Source organism: Canis lupus, chromosome 4 (assembly GCF_003254725.2).
Source record: "Canis lupus dingo isolate Sandy chromosome 4, ASM325472v2, whole genome shotgun sequence".
Classification (NCBI taxonomy): domain Eukaryota; kingdom Metazoa; phylum Chordata; class Mammalia; order Carnivora; family Canidae; genus Canis; species Canis lupus.
In genome coordinates this window covers 6,537,177-6,543,457 of record NC_064246.1, presented here as the reverse complement: position 1 = coordinate 6,543,457, position 6,281 = coordinate 6,537,177, and the positions used below count along the sequence as shown (strand labels likewise).

At 39.4% G+C, this 6,281-nt stretch overlaps 1 protein-coding gene across 2 annotated transcripts in view; it reads right to left on the bottom strand.

Annotated features, from left to right (window-relative positions):
* PCNX2 (pecanex 2) overlaps positions 1–6,281 on the bottom strand; it is a 288,030-nt gene that overhangs the window by 225,172 nt on the left and 56,577 nt on the right. The window lies entirely within an intron of this gene.

The following is a 6,281-nucleotide window of genomic DNA, read 5'->3' as shown; positions in this document are numbered from 1 at the left end:
TGCTACACTAATGTAATGCCTTTCTGATTTCTAGCCTCATATTTAATTATAAAGTCTCTGACAGGTTTTTGGATCTTTCTTTTTCCTTACCCTCTACTACTGTATTCACCAACATGTAAATACTTATTTCATTGGAACAGTGTTTAAAATAGTTCCACTGTACACACACACACACACACACACAGATGTGTGTGTGCATGCATACATATTCCTGTACATTTTTCAGACATAATTCATGACTACTTGATGGTACACTTATGTCTCTGTAAAGAACCATTCAAGAAATATCATATGGTAAAATCAGGATTTAAGAAGCAAATCAAGAAGTGCATGGAGTTTGCAAACTTAAAAGTCCCATCCTTCCATTATTTGGATGACTGTTCACAAACAATGCTTTTGTTTCCTGCCTGTTGTAGTAGTGCAACATCTTTTGTTAACAGAGGAAAAAAGCTGTTAAATTTATAAAGGCAATGCTCATTCAAATTTTTTTGCTTTGTATAGAAACCACTGCATACTATAATTCTTTTGTTCAGTAGCGAAATAAAATAGGGTTGTAAGTGCCTTGCTTGTACAAATTCAGGAGAATCTAAATCTTAGCAAATGCCAGAACTTCACTAAAACCAAAAGATTAATGTGACATTGCCATCGATAATGTAAATGATGACTATAAATAGGCAGGAATGGGATAGAAATGTGTGCTTCTGTGCGAAAACCCAGAAAGCGAATAGCACCCTCTATTGCCAGCTGAAATAAACGAAGACCTGGCTTTTGTATAAGGTCTAACAGACAGGTGTTAGAGCAAGCCTCCCCCTGCTGGTACTTCCTGCCAGGAAATATGATACAAAAGAAGTGTTAATACACCTCAGCTTAATATCTGCATGTTACTTAGCATGTCTCTGATAGTAAAGTAATAATAACAATAAATAACTTTAGTTTCTTAATTGAAGCCATTTTAAAAGCCCATGTAAAAATCTAGGGTTTGGTTTTCTTTTTAAAATCTTTTGGATAAGTTCTAGAATTAAACAGAACAAGGCTTGAATTATTGCTCTGCGGATTACTATCTGTGTCTATAAGCATTTGTTGTCCTACCTCAACTCTCACCTGTAAAACAGGGAAGATACCTCCTGTGTAGAGGTTGTGAGAATTAAATCAGACTAGTATTAAACCATCAAATGGTATCTCCCATATAGTAGACACTTAATAGCCACACCTTACTGTTTCTTTTCCTTCTGTTGATTTAGAACCTGACTTTATTTTCATATTAAATAGCAACATGATTCCTATGCTTTTCATACACATAACATTAATTCTTAGTTGTCTCTATTAGCATGAATGGGGAGAGAGTGTCTAGCCCTCAACTCGCACCTAACCCTATTTTATAAAAAGAGATCCAAACAGTTTATTAAGTTCCCTCTTCATTAACCTCTTTTATGAAAGTTGAGTATTCTAAGCAGAGCATGATGATGTTACTAGCTTTGTCGTAGCTTTATGATTGGTAAGTCCTCATCAGAAAGCTTGCCCTGGCATGTATAGATGGGCTTCCTCTCTGGCCGGCAGAGGATGATTAAATGTTAGGCAGAACTGCTCACCTGGAAGAGATTTCTCCCCTCACTTAGATGTTGTTCTCTGGAGTCCTGCTGTCCTGGTTGTAATCCGCCTGCACCAGCTTGCCCACTCAAGAACCAAAGAGGTGACAATGTCACAAAAAAAATCACACAGTGGGCAGGAGTCTTCCTACCAACTCTTAAAGAATGCCTGTCCATCTTCTATTTACAGGTCTTCCCAGACTACCTGCTGCTTGTTTTTCAGCTGTGCATTGTGGGCTTCACAATGACCTAGAAAGTTTCTGTAGCACCTGCATGGTGCAGGAAGTTGGGTGTCTGACTCTCAGTTTTGGCTCAGGTTGTGTTCTTGGGGTCATAGGGTCAAGCCCCTGGGGGGGCTCCACACTCAGCCTGGAGTCTGCTGGAGATTCTTTCCCTTTCCTTCTGCGCCTCCCTCTCATACTCTCTCTCTCTTTCAAATAAACCTTTAAAAAATAAAAATAAAATAAATACATAAAAAATAAAAAGTCTCTGTTTTACTAACTTAAGGCCAGAGATTTCCCTTCACATTAATAAATATAATGTGAAAGAGCTGAGTTTTAAGAGAAAGTGACTCTCTAAAACGTAATATTCCAACCCTGTAGTAAAACTACATTCTGAACTACTGTTGAACAATACTTGCATATCTGGTCTTGATTACCCACTGTCTGGTTAATGTCTGGTAAGCTACTGTGGTTCAGGGTGATGGCATCAATAAATTGATTTAAACTAGATTGAGCTCAGAGCAATAGCAGAAATAGTGGCTCATGATAGAAGCTACCAAAGAAGCAGCCACTAGAAGGATGGGCCAGGAGCAAGCTAGACTGGGCCAGAATGGTGACTCTTCTACCGGCTGAGCTGAGCCTCAGATTGATGGTGTCAGCATTCCACCATACCGTAGCCCCAGTTTTCATTCATCTAGGTTTCTACAAGTAACAATCAAAATACATGTGCTTCTTCTATATTTTCCCATTACTGTAGGAAAAAAAAAATCCTGAAATTCTTTATCTTTTCCAGATCCCAAAAACTATGGCCCACCATCTAGAGAAGGAGGACTTCTCTTTCTGTCGATCCTTCTTGTTTTTCAGGCTTACTCAGGGGACATAGGAACAAGCCACCCAGAAGAACAGCTTAAAAATAGAAGTCACAGCAAGCAACGTGTTCAATATTTGGATATTTAAATACAGTAACATTGTTTTGAAAACTATAGGCTTTCTTATTGAATGTTAACATGGATTCTAGACTTAAAGTTTGCAAAGAACTCTCCTTTCACTGGAGGGTAAAATTCACCTGCGCAGTTGAGCGAAAGGAGGGAGACAGACAGGGCCTTGAGCATGGGGTCTGCTGCCACCGTGTGGTAGTCAGGGCTGTGACCACCAAAACAGAAGCACACTGTGCGGCCCGCCTTCTTCCCAGGAATTCAGAGATGGTGCCTCAGAACAAAGGCCTTATTTATTTGTTTATTTATTTATTTATTTATTTATTTATTTATTTGAGACACAGAAAGAGAGAGCCAGAGACGTAGGCAGAGGGAAAGGCAGGCTCCTCAAGGGAGCCCGACGTGGGACTCCATCCCTGGACCCGGGATCATGCTCTGAGCCGAAGGCAGACACTCAACCGCCGAGCCACACAGGTGTCCCAAACAGAAGTCTTTCTAGAAGCAAATTCATGAATCTTCCATCTTTATGACTCAGTGCCTGGATGAAAACTTAATCTCTGGGGATCCCTGGGTGGCGCAGCGGTTTAGTGCCTGCCTTTGGCCCAGGGCGCGATCCTGGAGACCCGGGATCGAATCCCACGTCGGGCTTCCGGTGCATGGAGCCTGCTTCTCCCTCTGCCTGTGTCTCTGCCTCTCTCTCTCTCTGTGTGTGTGTGTGACTATCATGAATAAATAAATAAAATCTTTTAAAAAAAAAGAAAAGAGGGATCCCTGGGTGGCGCAGTGGTTTGGCACCTGCCTTTGGCCCAGGGCGCGATCCTGGAGACCCAGGATCGAACCCCACGTCGGGCTCCCAGTGCATGGAGCCTGCTTCTCCCTCTGCCTATGTCTCTGCCTCTCTCTCTCTCTCTCTCTGTGACTATCATAAATAAATTTTAAAAAAAAATTAAAAAAAATAAAATTAAAATTAAAAAAAAAAAAAAAGAAAACTTAATCTCTCTCTCATGAGTCCAAGAAAATGAAATAAAGACCAGAGTGGAAGGATCAGAAGAGTAATAACTAAAAAACAAAAGACAAAGGGCATAGAAATTTTGAATAGCAGAAACTCTTCAGAGGCAAACCTCTGGATGCTCCTATGCTTCTTTCAGACTACTTCTATTTCTGTGTGATCAAAAGCACTCAGATCCCCCCAAAAGTTTTTTAATTTAAAGTAGTACACATATAACTCTCCTTTTCAAGTTAACATATTAATGTAGCTATATGCAGACTCTGAAATATTTATAACCAGACTTCACATTTTCATTAAATTTGAATGGGACACAGAACTGAGTATATCCAATATTGGGAGAACATACATTTTTCTCCACATTTTGAAGATCTAATTGACTAACTTCAATACCCCATACTCTAGCTCCACTAGTCCAAACAAGGGACCACTATTTCTTCTGACTAATGGGGGGAAATAAGAGCTCTAAAAAAGATAATTATTTTTTACATAATTTATTTGTTACTTGACTTCTTTGGGGACCAGGTACATATCACTGTGGCTTGCAATGGCTTTCCTGAGAATTGATCTCAAAGAGTAAGAGAAGTTTTAACAAGATAAAGGTCAAGAAAGGCTAGTAATATCAACAAAAGAGTAAGAATTCTGAAGAGGCAACAAAAGGTAAGTGCAAGGCTTCAATTCCCCTTTAGAGCATAGTACTCAATGGGTTTAGAGACTCAGCAGTGTCCAAAAATAAGTGTAGTTTATAACCAGAACAATATCCGCCTTGATATATACTACAATGATTCATAAGCAAATAAAAACCAAAAATAAGTGAATCCAGATAAATCAGTACACTATTACCCAACCTACTCTACTTTTTCAATTAAAAACTAGTTGAAGTATAAAAATCCTCCAATAAAAATCCTGTAAACTAGTATGCTCCAGGTTGGCTCAGTCGGTTAAGCATCAGACAATTGGCTTAGGCTCAGGTCATGGTTTTAGGGTCATGGGATGGAGCCCAGCACTCCTCGAGGATTTGGTTTGTCCTTCTTCTTCTCCCTCTGCTCCTCCCCCCTGCTTCTGCACACATGTGCTCTCTCTGAAATAAATAAATAAACTCTAAACTACTATTCTCCAGAATCAGTCTTCCATTCAGTAGACTACCATGTCTACTTTTTGAATAACAGATGCTCAAAATGAATGTAAATACTTTGTCTTTCCATCAGATTTCACTGGGGATCAAACAATATGCATTTTGTATGCATTTTCATTAGATTGTTTATGACACTGGAAAAGCCAGATTAGTACTGAAGTGTGGTGATATAGCTTTCTCAGAAGAAAGCTCTGTGATGTTACTTGGAAGAATTTATAGACAAAAGAACCATAAATCTTTGCTGAACAAAGGAAAAAAGCTATTAAGCTTTAATTGTAAGACCTACAGAGGAAAGAAACAAAAGTCCAGTCTGTAATGAAGCTTTTAGACACAAGATGTACTTCAACTTCCCAAGCAGATAGCCTATGCCAACTTTGATTTTCTGGGCAAACTAGTGACTACACATTTCTAGATAGAGTAGCTCATTTTAGGCTCTGAGCCCCTGAGTCAGACCTAGGTACTGGGTAGTGAATTTATCCTCTAAAAGTTTTTTTTAAATAGCAATTCCAAATGCTGTTCTAGGGAAAACAGAACTATGTTAGAGAGTGTTACCAAAGGTACCTGCTTTATGGACAGTTATGTGCAACTGGAAAATGCTGCTTATATTTCTTTGGCAGTGAATAAGAAATGCACGGGTTCCCACAATGACAGTGACAGCAAAGAGGGAGATTTGTTTCCTGTCCTGGTTTCCTCCAGGAATCCCCAAAGAGACATGGAAGTTACATTGCAAACAATTCCCTATTCATGCTTGGGAGTCAAGGATATAAAACTGTTACATGGTAACTGGACTTAACAATAGCAAAGAGGAATGGCTTGCTTGCCAATAATAAGAATCAGTGGTTTAATGGCCTAGTTGGGGGCAATCCCAGCCACTGAAGTTGCCTTACAGAGAAAAAGCTGCCTCTCCAATATCTTGCATGGCTGAATGGCTTAGCACCAGCCCTAACCAGGAATCCTTCCAAGTTCAAAATCAAAATTTATATTTATTGTAGTGGGAGAACTCAACATTTAATGGCATGAGAAGCTAGGTATACAATATTAAACAACCTGCTCTAAATTTACAACAGAGGCCAAAACATTGGAATACAACAGGTTGACAGAGAGAATGCAGACTACTTAACCACTTAAAATCTCATAAAGTAACTCAAAAAAGCACAAGAGGGAAGGCTTCTACCTAGGTCAAGTCAGGATGCTTTGCTCTACAAGGCATTAGGGACCTTGAGTCCCTGGTCTACTGCTTCTGGTTACAGGTAATAACAACAATGTCCTTCCTTATGGTAGGCACCGTCCTAAGTACTATAGATATCGATGATTAGGAAACTAATACCTAAAATGGCTAAACAAGCTGCTCAATGTCAACCAAAAAGTTTATATGAGTGCAGGAACCTAAATCTGGAT